Source organism: Myotis daubentonii, chromosome X (genome assembly GCF_963259705.1).
Source record: "Myotis daubentonii chromosome X, mMyoDau2.1, whole genome shotgun sequence".
NCBI lineage: Eukaryota > Metazoa > Chordata > Mammalia > Chiroptera > Vespertilionidae > Myotis > Myotis daubentonii.
Window position 1 is genome coordinate 113215578 of NC_081861.1, and position 14902 is coordinate 113230479.

Sequence of the window (14902 nt, forward strand, 5' to 3'; positions counted from 1 at the left end):
CATCAATGATGAGAGAGAATCATTGATCAGCTGCCTCCTGCCAACTCCTGTTGGAGATTGAGCCCACAACCCGGGCATGTGCCCGGACCAGGAATTGAACCATGACCTCCTGGTTCATAGGTAGATGCTCAACCACTGAGCCATGCCAGCCAGACTGTCACTATTTATTGAATCCCTGCTATACAATAGGAATGTTCTTACTTTAGAAATATTTTTCTCATGCAAGTCTCAGAGAAACTGTAAGATATTTTTATCTTTGTCTTTCAGTGGTTAAAATTGAGCCAAAAGAGTTAAACTTTCCTCAACTCACAGAAATGAAAAGTGGTAAAATCAACATCTGAAGTCACTTTTGACTAACTTCAAATCCTGTGTTCTTATCTACCAAACTCAGAAAACACTAGAGCCTAGAGAATTTGATAATCTTACCTAATCCTGTAGCTAGTTAGTAGGAGGGTAATGGAGGACTGGATCTAGCACTTAGAAGCTCTTTGAAGGCAAGTGACAGAACTACTTCTAGGTACTTGGCCATAAGCATTTTGCTGTAGATATCTTTGCCAAAAGCATTTTTGCTGCATAACTAATTGGCCATAAGGCAAGTTTGCTATAAAAAAGATAAAATCACAACATATAAAAGATGGATATTTAAAAGGACATAATGAAACATGAAAAAATAAACAAAATTAAGAAGGCTTTATTGTGAAACATAAAATTTCTGAATATATATAAAATATGTGTAGATTCATGGAAATACTGCAAAAATAACTGATTTGATTTTGTGGATTATATCTAAGAACTTTTCTTCATTCTATGGGAAATGTGAATTCAACTCTGCACACTCAAAAAAGTCCCTTTGCCTCTCTTTATCCTCCCAATGTTGTATGTTCCATAATAAAAAACCAACTCTTGGGGCCAATCATAGTCACCAGGAAGAAATGCTAACTATTTTAAGACCACACCACATCTACTCATCACTGTATAGAGCATTATTATTATTATTTTTTGGTTTTCACTGTATAGACCATTATGAGAGCTAGCTTGCTAAGATTTAAGATTTATATATAATATGATATATGATATGATTAATATAACATAATTGCAAGAGCTTCATAATTGGAAAAAACTAAAGTGACAACTAGCTTTAGTATATTAAGTCTGCTGAAGACAATTGATTTGTAAATGGAGAAATGAAGCCAGATAAGCTAACAAAATAAACAGTCAACCAGTTATTTTATCTTTTGTAAGGTGGGAGATTGATTTGTCAATGAAGAGATGAAGCCAAACAAACAAAAAATGTTAACCAATTTTTTATTTTTTAATTGAATTTATTGGTGTGACATTGATTAAATTACATAGGCCTCAGGTATACAATTCTATAATACATCATATGTATGGATATTTTATTGTGTGTTCATCAATTCAAGTTAAGTTTCCTTCCATCACCATTTATCACCTCTTTACCCTCTCCTATCTCTCCCTACCCTTCTTTCCCTATAATAGTCACCATACTGTTGTCTGTTGTCTTTTTAAAGGCAAAATTGCCTTGCAGCCAATTAGTTATGCTGCAAAAATGTTGCAGCAAAAATGCTTGCAGCAAAGATGCTATAGCAAAAAATGAAAATACAGATGCAGACAGAAACCGTATCAACTTCAGTTTGAATGTTTTACTGATCACAAGAAAAAGACTGTCTGGGCCTCAGGAACCATTGGAATCTGCAGACTAAAACCAGAGCTAAGAAAGTAACTGGGAGCATTCATCTCACTTCTTGGTTCCTCTGAACATCAGCTTCATACTTCCTGGCAGATGAGCATTTTCTGCTTCTCAGTTAAATGATGAAAAAATAGCTGCCTCATAGTCCCCGAACATCATGACTCAAACACACCCACACAAGGAGCCTTAGCTCAGTCCCAACCCAGAGCTAACCTGTTGTATGATTCTATTATAGGACATCATACTGGAAAAGGCAAACTATAAGAACAGAAATAAAATCAGTTCTGGTAATTGGGGAAGGGGATTGACTACAAAGGATCATAAAAATATTTTTTGGAAATGCTTTATATTATGATTACTAGGGTCCCAGTGCATGAATTTGTGCACCTTGAAAGGAACTGTGGACTGTGAGGTTGCAGTGGGCACAGGGGCAGGTCTCAGCCCATCCTCCATTCCCCTGCTTGGCCCCTCCTGCCGCAGCCCTGGTCCCCTGTCCGCTGGTAGCGCAGCTCCCGCTGCCACCACTCCCAGTGCACTGACAGAACTGGCCCCACTCGCAACTGCTGACAGCACAGAGTGATTGGAGCCGGCACCAGCAGCGGGTACAAGTGGGGCCGCTGCCATCAGCAGGTATGAGCAGCGTCTGCTGCCCTGATCGCCCCTCAGGAGCAGGGGGAGGTGCAGAAGCCCTGAGGGGTGATTAGGGTGGGCAGCCGCCGCTTACACCCACTGACAGCATCGAGTGATCGGGCCGGCACCAGGTGTCAGCAGTGGGTGTGAGCAGGGTCTGCACTAGCAGCAGGTGTGAGCACTGGGCGGGACCGCGCCTCATGGGAACAGAGAATTTTCAGTAACCACCAGAGGCTTGCCCCAATGACAGAAACCAACACCCCGCCTTGGTCTGGTGCCCCCACTCACCTGCTCCACCATCCCACCGTGGCCGATGCCCACCATGTTCCGTGTGTGCCCCCTGGTGGTCAATACACGTCATAGCAACAGGTTGTTCGGTTGTTCAGTTTTTCAGTTATTCCACGGCTCGACCTATTTCTATATTAGGGTTTTATATATATATATATATATATATATATATATATATATATATATATATATATATATGGTTGTGGGTGCATGACTTTATGTTTGTCAAAATTCATCAAACTATGTAACCTATAATGATGAATTATACTGTATCTAAATTATATCTCAAACTTGACTTTAAAAAAATAACAGGAATATATACTCATGGTACATCATAAATACAGCACACAAATGTGCTACTCTTTAAAGTCACAAAAATAGGTTTGACTTATATAGTAATATACCTAAATAATGGATGAAAACATTGCAGTTTTGTCCTTTTCTATGAAAATCCAGCATGCATATAGTCCCTCCCCCCCCCCCGACACACACACACACAAACACACAAGCCCAGGGAGCATCCCGGGAAATTCTAGAAAGCTCTGGTTTCATATGACATTTAGAGATCTAGTTTATCATAGGTTCCCAACACTAAATGCATTTCCATTTAATCGATGTGAGGTTACTGGAACCTTGTAAAATGAAAATAATCAATTCAATCCTTGATTAAGTCATTCTGATCTTTCCTTTATAGAACATTTCTTCATTTACAATTTTCAAAGGAATCGGATTCTAAGGTTCTCCAGATGGTAAGTTTTAAAACTTGACCTAGACTTGTCAAAAGAGCAAAGTGAAAGCAATGAACAAAGTGAAGGGATCCAAAGATGAAGTAAAGGAATTCATAGGGAACTCCAATATAGGAGGTGAAAATCTTATTCCATGAATAGAGAAGGCTCTTAGATTCATGGATGGTAGGCATTCACAGTTCATCTAAGACCTTACTGGGTTCCTCACATCCTAGGATCCAGCAGCTGTAGTTACAAAGGAGAGCTGCCCAGGTATACTGTGAAGAAGTACACGTTCTCAGTTGAATGAGCCTCCAGGATCAATGCTTACCAACAGAAGTGCATTGCATATATGCATATGTGATTGATTTTCCTTGCTAGGTCAGGGAATATAGGATCCTTATGAGCAGAGTTGTAGTTTTCTAAAGCCTTGGGATCACCTCAAAGGTTGGTTTTTCTAGGAAGTACTTGTCATCAGAATGAGGCACTGAAGGAAGTCCTCTGGCATAAGAAGAAAGAAGCTGGCATTGGTTTCTGCATGCTTTATTGGGGCTACAGTCTTCCTCATTGTCAAGAGCCCATCCAGTGAGAAGATATCCAAACAAGAAATGAGCATCAGGTCTTCTTGCCCTGGCTCCCTGGGGCCCAGCTCTGTGCCAGTCTTCTCAAGAGAACCAGGCTGGAAACTGAGCATAGAAAAAGGGGAAAGAATTGGACACTTGCAACACACATGTTATAATTGTGTTTGTTCTCCCTCCAAAATAAACTGTTATGGTGTTAATTAGCACATATGACTTTTTTTAATCCTCACCCAAGGATATGTTTCCATTGATTTATAGAAAGAGTGGAAGGAAAAGAGAAGAAGAAGAAGAAGAAGAAGAAGAAGAAGAAGAAGAAGAAGAAGAAGAAGAAGAAGAAGAAGAAGAAGAAGAAAAAGAGAGAGAGAGAGAGAGAGAGAGAGAGAGAGATCGACGTGAGAGAGACATATTGATTGGTTGCTTACCACACGTACCCCAACTGGGGCTGGGGAACTTCCAACTGAGGTACATTGAATCTGAGACCCTTCAGTCCTCAGGGTCTGATTCATGGATGCTAGGCATTCAGAGTTCATCTAAGACCTTACTGGGTTCCTCACATTGAACCAAAATTGTCAGGGCAGTGCATACAACTTTTTAAAAAGATTCTCTTATTGGCAAAATATAGAGAAATTTTTGAGTAATATTCAGGAGGTACAGGTGGTTTGAATTGGACCTGACATGGGAAAAGCATACTAATCCAAGGCAGTTCTTGAGATCAGTCACTGTTTCTTTTCACATGGGAAATGTGTTTTTGCACAAGTTATCCTTGTTCCCTTTGGTTCATTCCATTCTATTTTCTGTTCCCAAAGAATTGGTGTTCTCTATTTGTTCATGGGTTTTCTTCCCTCTTAACTTTAACATGACCTTTACTAATTCACTCTCATCTATAGTCAGTGACATGCAGTGATTAAGAGAAGTGGCTCTGGAATCACATAGACCTCAGTTTGAATCATTGTCCCACCAGTTATTACATAGTCAAGTAACTTGCCTTCCCTGGACCTGCACATTAAGAACAGTGTCTGGGTCATGGAGCTATTAAGGGGATTTAAAAGTTAGTCCATATAGTGTGCTAGATAGTGTCAGGCACATGGTAAGGATTCAATAAATATTACCTTTTATAGCCTCACCACATCCCTTTAGCTTCTGTCTCCAGTTCTAATTTGTAAATTCTCTGTGGCTCTCTGTTCAAATTCTTAAGAAAGAAAATCAGATGGGCATAACTTGCCTACCAAAACACATAGCTACATGGATTAATGAGTATTCAGTCAGATGTCCTCTTCTCAGTACCCCACCATAGCCTGCACATGAGTGTAGGTTACAAAACCTGTCTGTCAAAGTAGCAGAGACTATGGGGAAGCAGTTTCCTGAAGGAGAGGAAGGGCTGGTTGGTACTGCTCAGAATCTTAGAAAGTGTTTATAAGTACAGGTTTTTACAATATTGAACCAATATTTCTTTTTATCAGAAATGACAGTGGTAAATACTTATTATTGCTTTTTATGAGTTTAGCTGATAGTGTACATCTGTTTTTCTTAAGCCTATTTGAGAATGTTTGTTGTAGTTTGATTACAATCATCAACATAAGATAATTAAAAGGCAATTCTATAAATACAAAATAAAATTGTTTCCATGAAACTTTTTAGCAATTATCCTCTGACATGGCAGTGGGTAGAGTGAACCGAACTGTATATGCCATTGCCTGTGTGGTGTGCATCTTTCTGAAGGTGAATTAGCTTCACACTGTACAAAAGAATCCACATAAACCTCCCAGAAATGGGTATGAGGAGCTCAAATTCAAGTGAAACCAACTGTGCAGAGAGGTCTGTGGACCTAATGAGTATGTTATTTGAAAGCCAATTCCATGAAGTTTGTGGGCTGAATAATGAAGGCAATAGCTACTCTGGCCCCTTGCCCCCGATTCCTCCCCAATCTATAGATTTATAAATGAGCATCATCATTGATAAAAGATGAGATAGGGTTCTATGGCTCATTTATGTCTGTGTGTATATGATTTTTCCATATACACAAACTCATCATAGTTACTAAGGTAGCAGAACATGTTCTACTTTCCAAGAATCAGAAGAATCAGTCATAGTCTGTCAGAAAACAACCATTTACCAATAAACTCTTCCAGAAGCCTAACCTTTGTTTAATATGTTATTGATTTTCTAAACTGTTAGTATGCTTTATAAATGGGAATAACCTATATGATACCACTCATTACATCAGTTAATGCCTAGTTTACTAGAACATTAGCTTTTGCCACAGGTAATTAACTGACAAACTGATTGTGTTGAGAGAGAGAGAGAAAGAGAGAGAGAGAGAGAGAGAGAGAGAGAGAGAGAGACTTATAATGAGAGATTTCCAAGAGAACATTAGTCATCTGCTTTAAATGGCTTGTGGGAGCTCAGCAATGAAGCCCAAACTGTTCTTATTCTTACTTTCTCCTATTAGAAGAAATGGGCAAGTACTAGTCAAATGCGTGCGCGACTGTGCACGCGCGCGCGCGCGCGCACACACACACACACACACACACACACACACACAGATGTAGATCTTGGGACTAGGATAAGAGTCCTAAACCAATGTAAGAACACTGTGTTGCTCCATCATTGATGCAAGGTAAGATTCATGTTTATTCCTTTACATGAAGGTAGCATGACATATGAGAAGTTCTTTGTATTTTATATTCTCAACTTAGTATATTTTAATGAGATAATATTACTTAACCTATCTGTATGCATATATATGAAGAAGATGCCTTGCTATCTTCATTTTTTAAAAAAGTTTAAAAACTGGTATTTGGAAGAAACAAGACTTCCAGAATCGTGGAGTAAAGAGATTGGCAAATCCTTCACCTAACACACAATGATACAACTGGATGTAATGGTCAAAAAAGTCATTTCAATATTATTTGAAAAATCAACCAAAAGCATACAACTGTCAGAGAACCATTTGTTTATGTTCAAAATACTTCTGAAATTTATGCTTCAGGTACAAACAGTGTAAGTCTATGGCATTTTCATCTGTACCTGCTCCCTTTCTTCCCCTGTCCCCTGCTGAGCTCATTTTGGATAATAATTCTAAGGTGGGCAAGTCATAATCATCAGGAACTTCATTACCAGTGCAGGCTGACCTGATCTTGTAACCCACATGCAGGAACTTTGTCTGAAACAGTAGCTATCTTGGTGGCAAACCATCTAGGAAGGCCACTATCATAGCTGTCTGAATTGTGATACCGGACAGAGCAATTTACCATATAACCGAGCAGTTTCATTTCTAAATATCTAGCCCAAAGAGGTGAACACACAGACTTGTACACAAATGTTCATAGCAGCATTATATATGTATAATAGTAAAAAAATAAAATAACCCACATGTCTATCAATTGAAGAATAGATAGAAAAAAATGTGATATATACATAAAATCAAATATTATTCAGCAATGAAAAAGAATGAGCTACTGCTACATGCTACAACATGAATCTTCAAGAAAATAGTTAAATGAAAGACGCCAATACCAAACATCACATATTGTATGACTTCACTTACATACAATGTCCAGAAAAGGCAAATCTATACAGACAGATAACAGGTTAGTAATTGCCAAGGACTGGGGGTAAGGCTTTGAAGTGAACTGAAATGGGCAAGTGGGATCATTTCAGATTGTGATTATGGTTACACAACTCTATAATTTACTAAAAGACCTTTAATTGTATACTTAAAATGGGCAAATCGTATTGTATATAAATGTCCCTGAATAAAGCTGTTAAAATCAGTATATAAGAGAGTATGAAGATATGAGTAAGAATACCAGCACTAACACAGAATAAGTATTAGCTCTATTATAATACCCTAACTTCTATTAACATATGAAGCATTTTGAAATAGCATTGAAAGTAATTTCTACAAAGCACATCTCTTATTGCTTCATAATATATTAAAATAGAAAATTCTAAGAGCCCTATTACTTTCCCTCGTGTATCTTAAAAATTTTCCCATTTGGAAATGGTCTCATATATCATGATAATAATTTCAGATAATTCTAGGAGAATCTGTTCTGAAATTACATGTGTTCTAATAAACTACATACAAGAAAAACATAAGAATTACCTCATGTTCCAGCAATTGAAAGAGAGAAAAATTATTGTTTGTAATTTGTTCTGGCATTAGCATGGCTTCAGATAATGCAATGCACTGAATAAAAGAGTGAATACCATTACAGATACCAAGATCTTCTGAGGTTGATGTAACTGTCAATTTTTAAACTAATTAAAAAACCTAAGACCATTGTCCTTATGTTCCCTTACAGAGTTTCTTTGCTAGAGATTGATCAGAAGCTCAGTTTTATATTTTGTCAGAAAAACAGCAACTTAAGAAAATAGTCATTTTGTGCTGAAAAGATTTTTCCTAAAAAGTAAAAGATAAAGTTATCAACAATATGCTTTCTCCATCTTTAAATTTAAAATGTTAGAAGGGCCATTTCCACATATGAAATTTATATAAGACATATGTACACACACGTATGCATATAGATGCATATGTAACATATATGCATATATTTAAGTTAATTATATTACACTAGAGGCCCGGTGCACAAAAATTTGCGCACTCGGGGGGAAGGGGGGGGTCCCTCAGCCCGGCCTGTGCCCTCTCACAGTCTGGGACCCCTCGGGAGATAACGACCTGCTGGCTTAGGCCTAGGTGCATCCCCTGGTCGCGCTCAGAGCAGGGCCTATTGGGGAGTTGGGGCACCGCCCCTGTCATGCACAGAGCAGGGCGGATCGGGAGGTTGCAATGCCACCCTCAGTCAAGCTCAGGGTAGGGCCGATTGGGGGGTTGGGATACCTCCCCCTGTCACACTCAAGGCAGGGTCTATGGGGAGGTTGTGGCACCACCCCCTGTCATGCACAGAGCAGGGCCAATCAGGGGGTTGGGGCTCCGTACCCTGTCACGCACAGAGCAGGGTCGATCAGGGGGTTGGGGAGCTCCCCCCTGTCACACACAGAGCAGGGCCCATCAGGGGGTTGGGGAGCTCCCCCCTGTCACTCACAGAGGAGGGCCCATAGGGGAGTTGGGGCACCGCCCCCTGTCACACACAGAGCAGGGCGGATCAGGGGGTTGGGGCGCCACACCCTGTCACACTCAGGGCAGGGCCAATGGGGAGGTTATGGCTCTACCCCATCACACACAGAGCAGGGCCCGTGGGGGGCGGTTGGGGCGTTGCCCTCTATCACCCACAGAGAGGGCCAATCAGGGGTTTGGGGCGCCGCCACTGTCACACTCAGTGCAGGGCCGCCGATGGGGAGGTTATGGCTCTACCCTGGCACACACAGAGCAGGGCCCATGTGTGTGGGGGGGTGGTTGGGGCACCGCACCCTGTCACACACAGAGCAGGGCCAATCAGGGGGTTGGGACACCACAGCCTGTCACACACAGAGCCAAAGGGCAATCAGGGGGTTGGGGAGCTCCCCCCTATCAGACACAGAGCAGGGCTGATCAGGGGGTTGGGGCGCCTTCCCCTGTCAGGAACAGAGCAGGGCGGATAGGGAGGTTGTGGCCCCGCTCCCTGTCACACACAGAGCCGCAGGGTGATCAGGGGGTTTGGGCGCTGCCCCCTGTCACGCTGCTCCAGGGGCCAGGAGGCCTCGTGGCTCCACTGATCCCGGTGCTGGGAGGCATATTACCCTTTTACTATATAGGACAGAGGCCTGGTGCATGGGTGGGGGCCGGCTGGTTTGCCCTGAAGGGTGTCCTGGATCAGGGTGGGGGTCCCCACTGGGGTGCCTGGCCAGCTCGGGTGAGGGGCTGAGAGCTGTTTTCAGGCTGGCAGGTGACTGAAGCTCCAAACAGCTCCTTTTTTTCTTTTTTTATTCTGGGCCAGCTTTAGCTCTCAGGCTTGGCTCCGTCTCTTAGGCCTCCACTGCTGAAAGCAGGTTTCTGGCCTTTGTTTACCTTGTGTATTTGAAACAATGTTGTGATCCTGCTGGCTGAAGCCTGGTGGACTAAAGTAGGTTTCTGGGGTTTTGTTTAGCTTCTATATTTGTAACATAGTTGCTTAGAGTTGCAGCTCAGAGGCCGGCAAGGTAGGCGGGGAACATTGGAGTCCTCCGTCACTGAAGCAAGCAAGCCTCATGTTCGCTTCCAGCTGCCTGGCTGCCGGCCTCCATCTTGGATGGCAGTTAATTTGCATATCGCCCTGATTAGCCAATGGAAAGGCTAGCGGTCGTATGCTAATTACCATGTTCCTCTTTTATTAGATAGGATAATGTTAATGAGGATGTGGGAAATTTGATAATAACATATGTTGCCAGAGACATAGCCAAATGGAAAATAATGTGTCTATGTTTATCTTGAAACATAAAAATCTTCATGCCCATGGCTAGTAATTCTTTTTGAGAGCCTGTCCAAATATCCTTTTACTTGGGTATCACTTCAATAGGTGCAGCCTCTTTGGGGTCAGGATACGTGTGGGTATGAGAAAGAACAATCTGACTCAAAGAATGTTAAATATTTGCTAATTTCAGAGTATCTGTCTGCATGATGACAAAAAAAGTAACAAAGACTAATGTAAATTAAATCTCTGTTCTCCTCTGACATTTCCTACAAAGCCCTCCTAATTCAGCTTTATTGCCACATCAATCCATAGCCAATGTAAATTATTAGAGATATTACCAAAAGATCTTGGCAGACTGAATCTGGAATTGTGACCTCCGAGGCTAATGTAGAAACAATTGTCACTTATGGTCCCATTTGGTAAGGTTTTACTGTTTTTAATGTTTTTGGTACCTTGTGACCTACAGTATCTGCCAATGAGCATGTGCAGAGTCCTCATTTAAATCCCTGAAATTCTTACAGCTTTATACCAAACATATCATTTACGTAGCAGGTTGGTAGATGAAACTCTTCCTGTAGAATCGGAATGAGGTCACAAAGGCTGAAAAGAGAACAGCAGTTGCCTGGTAACCACACTAAGTCAAGGGGCTGGCTCATCTATGCAGGATTTGTAAAGGGGTCACCCAAAGCTGGGCCTTATAGCATTGACAAGTCACCAGTCTCCAGCTCAGATAAGAGGGTGAGATTGAAAGTCAATATAGTTAATCTCATTTTTGCTGGTTTGCTTTTATTTTGTTTTACAATTCCTACTGAAATATGATATCCAAAAGAGAAGGGCACATATTAATAAGTGTGTAGCTCAATAAAATTGTATGAACTAACCCATAACACTAGCACCAAGTCAGGAACCAGAACATTACCAGCACCATAGATTCCTCCTTCAAGCTTTTTCTAGCCAGTCACCCCACTATTCTTGACTTCCAATATAACAGAATAACTTGACCTAGGTTAAGGATTTTATATAAATGGTGTCAACTGTATATCCTCTTATGCCTGGCTTCATCTACTCAATATTGTGTTTTTGATAGTTTAGTGTGTGCAGATGTAGAATGATCATCCTCAATGCTGTATAGCATTCCATTGTGTGAGTATACCACCATTTATCTTTTCATTCTATTATTGGTGAGCAATTGGACAATTTTTAATTTGGGTATATTACAAATACGGCTTCTACAAACATATATTTGTTGAACATATGTGTGCATGTCTGTTAGATATACTCCTAAAGAGTACAATTGCTTCATCATAGAGAATAGATACATTCCACTGAAGTATATAATGCCTAGGCATTTTCCAGTAACTATACCAATTTATACTCCTACCAGTAGTATATGAAAATTCCAGTTGCTCCACTTCCTTCACTAACACTTAGTATTTTTGTTTTAATTTTAGCCACACTGGTGGGTGTATGGGGTGGGTATACAGTAGTGAGATGATTTTTTTTCAAGAAAGGTTTAATTGTGCTGTGCTTCACTTCCCCTAAACTCAAGTGAGAGGAGCTTTGGGACCTACAATAAAACCATAAAATGTGTTCGTAAGAGCTTGAGGAACAATAGGACATTTGACTCCTGCCTATGAGTTCTATGAATATGCTAGGTATGGGAAGAATTCCCCCACCTACCCTCCTTTTGTTCTTATGGCCAGGCCAATCCTATCTAATAAAAGAGAAACATGGTAATTAGCCGTACGTCCGCTACCCTTCCCATTGGCTAATCAGGGCGATATGCAAATTAACTGCCATCCAAGATGGAGGCCGGCAGCCAGGCAGCTGGAAGCGAACATGAGGCTTGCTTGCTTCAGTAACGGAGGACTCCAACGTTCCCCGCCTGCCTTGCCGGCCTCTGAGCTGCAACTCTAAGCAACTATGTTACAAATATAGAAGCTAAACAAAACCCCAGAAACCTACTTTAGTCCACCAGGCTTCAGCCAGCAGGATCGCAACATTGTTTCAAATACACAAGGTAAACAAAGGCCAGAAACCTGCTTTCAGCAGCGGAGGCCTAAGAGCCGGAGCCAAGCCTGAGAGCTAAAGCTGGCCCAGAATAAAAAAAGAAAAAAAGAAAAAAAGGAGCGGTTTGGAGCTTCAGTCACCTGCCAGCCTGAAAACAGCCCTCAGCCCCTCACCCAAGCTGGCCAGGCACCCCAGTGGGGACCCCTACCCTGAAGGGTGTGTGACCAGCTGCAAACAGCCATCATCCCCTCACCCAGGCTGGCCAGGCACCCCAGTAGGGACCCCCACCCTGATCCAGGACACCCTTCAGGGCAAACCAGCCGGCCCCCACCCGTGCACCAGGCCTCTGTCCTATATAGTAAAAGGGTAATATGCCTCCCAGCACCAGGATCAGCAGAGCCTCGAGGCCTCCCGGCACTGGGATCAGTGTGACAGGGGGCAGTGCCCAAACCCCCTGATCACCCTGTGGCTCTGTGTGTGATAGGGGGCGGGGCTACAACCTCCCTATCTGCCCTGCTCTGTTTGTGACAGGGGAAGGCGCCCCAACCCCCTGGTCAGCCCTGCTCTGTGCCTGATAGGGGGGAGCTCCCCAACCCCCTGATTGCCCTGAGGCTCTGTGTGTGACAGGCTGCGGTGCCCCAACCACCCCCCCCCACGGGCCCTGCTCTGTGTGTGATGGGGTAGAGCCATAACCTCTCCATCGGCCCTGCCCTGAGTGTGACAGGGTGTGGCGCCCCAACCCCCTGATCCGCCCTGCTCTGTGTGTGACCGGGGGCGGTGCCCCAACTCCCCAATTGGCCCTACCCTGAGTGTGACTGAGGGTGGCATTGCAACCTCCCGATCCGCCCTGCTCTGTGCATGACAGGGGGCAGCGCCCAACTCCCCAATCAGCCCTGCTCTGAGCCCGACCACGGGCTGCACCTAGGGATTGGGCCTGCCCTCTGCCACCTGGGAGCAGGCCTAAGCCAGCAGGTCGTTATCTCCCAAGGGTTCCCAGACTTCGAGAGCGCACAGGCCGGGCTGAGGGATCCCCTTCCCCCCCAAGTGCACAAATTTTTGTGCACCAGGCCTCTAGTAATTAATAAAATTGAAACAAGACTGTATTAACAGGAGAAAAACAATTTAATACTTGAGCATGATAGATCACAATATGATGTTCAGATCATAAAACGAGGCTCAAAGAAATGATGGAACCATAAACATTTTTATACTTTTTAAACAACACCAAAAAAAAAAAAAAAAAAAAGAAATTTGTGAGAAATTGATAGGACAAAGAAAGTTAGTGCTCATTAGGAAGGAATCAAAACAAGGTTTGGGCTTAGGTAGTAAATTAGTGAAGGCATAACAATGTTTGTTTATATAGGCTTTTTTGACTCTATATTTTATAACTCTTGTAATAAGGTTGTCTCTCAGCCCTTCAGGAGTAGGGAGCACACCTATCATGGAGAATTATATTCTGCTTTTTGGGGGGCAAAGGAGAGTTATAGAGACCTTCCTGCTTGTATTGCTTCTCAGTTGATTTTAGTTCAAAATAATAATATGCCATTTTGTGGTATCTTGGGGCCAGTGTACTCTTGGCTCTGACAACTGATACTACTGCCGATTGCGATTGGCAGAATGGAGAAGGCTGCCCTGGGAGCAAGCTCCTCTTCCAACAAAGGTGAGGCAGAGGTGCAGATTTCCTGATATGACTTTGAAAAAGAGAGCTAATCTGGGTTTTCTCCAAATTTATTCCAATCTAGAGGATTGATTAGAGATACACAGGGACCCCAATTATAAACAGCTAAAAGTCCAGAGGCCAAGGCTGAAGTCCTGTACAGCTAGCCAGACAAAAGGCATTCACCTCACCAAGGAGTCAAAGTGGGAGACGTCCAACAGGAAAATTGCTAAGGATCTCATAAATACACCCCATGGGAAGGAAAGAGGCATCATTGAACAAATATTATCACTAGAGTGTCCCAACACCAGATTTTAACTAACACAGCCACTTTAGGGCAACTAAATTCTTACCCTTTTCATCATTGCCCTGGGGTCAGCCATGTAATAATTAGCAGTGGTTAAGAAAAGAAACTAGTTCCTGTCCTTTTCCTTATGTAGGCTTCCAGTACTCAAGGAGGGGATGTGCTTAAGGAAGAGAAAATTTTAACTCTGAATAAGATTGGCATTTGAAATAACACTAGAGTATACTGGAGCTAAGTCATTATGAGATGAGATTGAACTTGTCAATGCTCTAAAGAGATTAATTGTTTTATTGTTTAAGAAGGGCTAGAAAAACTGGAGAGCATATCAAGGATTTCATACAAGGGCAGAGAAAGAACTGATCTCCAGTAAGAATTATAAGGAGGAGGATGAGAAAGCCTAAGGAAGAATTCTATACAATATAGCTGATTGACTTAATGTTAAAAAAAATTCTGATAACCCCAAAGTTGATTTCCCTATGATAATCAGTCTCTGACCGATAGTTTATAGGCAAGTAGTAAGAGGCAAGATGTGTGAAGTTAATGTGAAAATTGCTACAGTGCATGCAAAAACAAATCAGCTTCAACTACTACCTAATCATGTGCTTCAGAAAAGGCTAAATCATTTGCTAAAAAGTGCCAGACTGATACCTCTGAGTGTAGGTAGCCT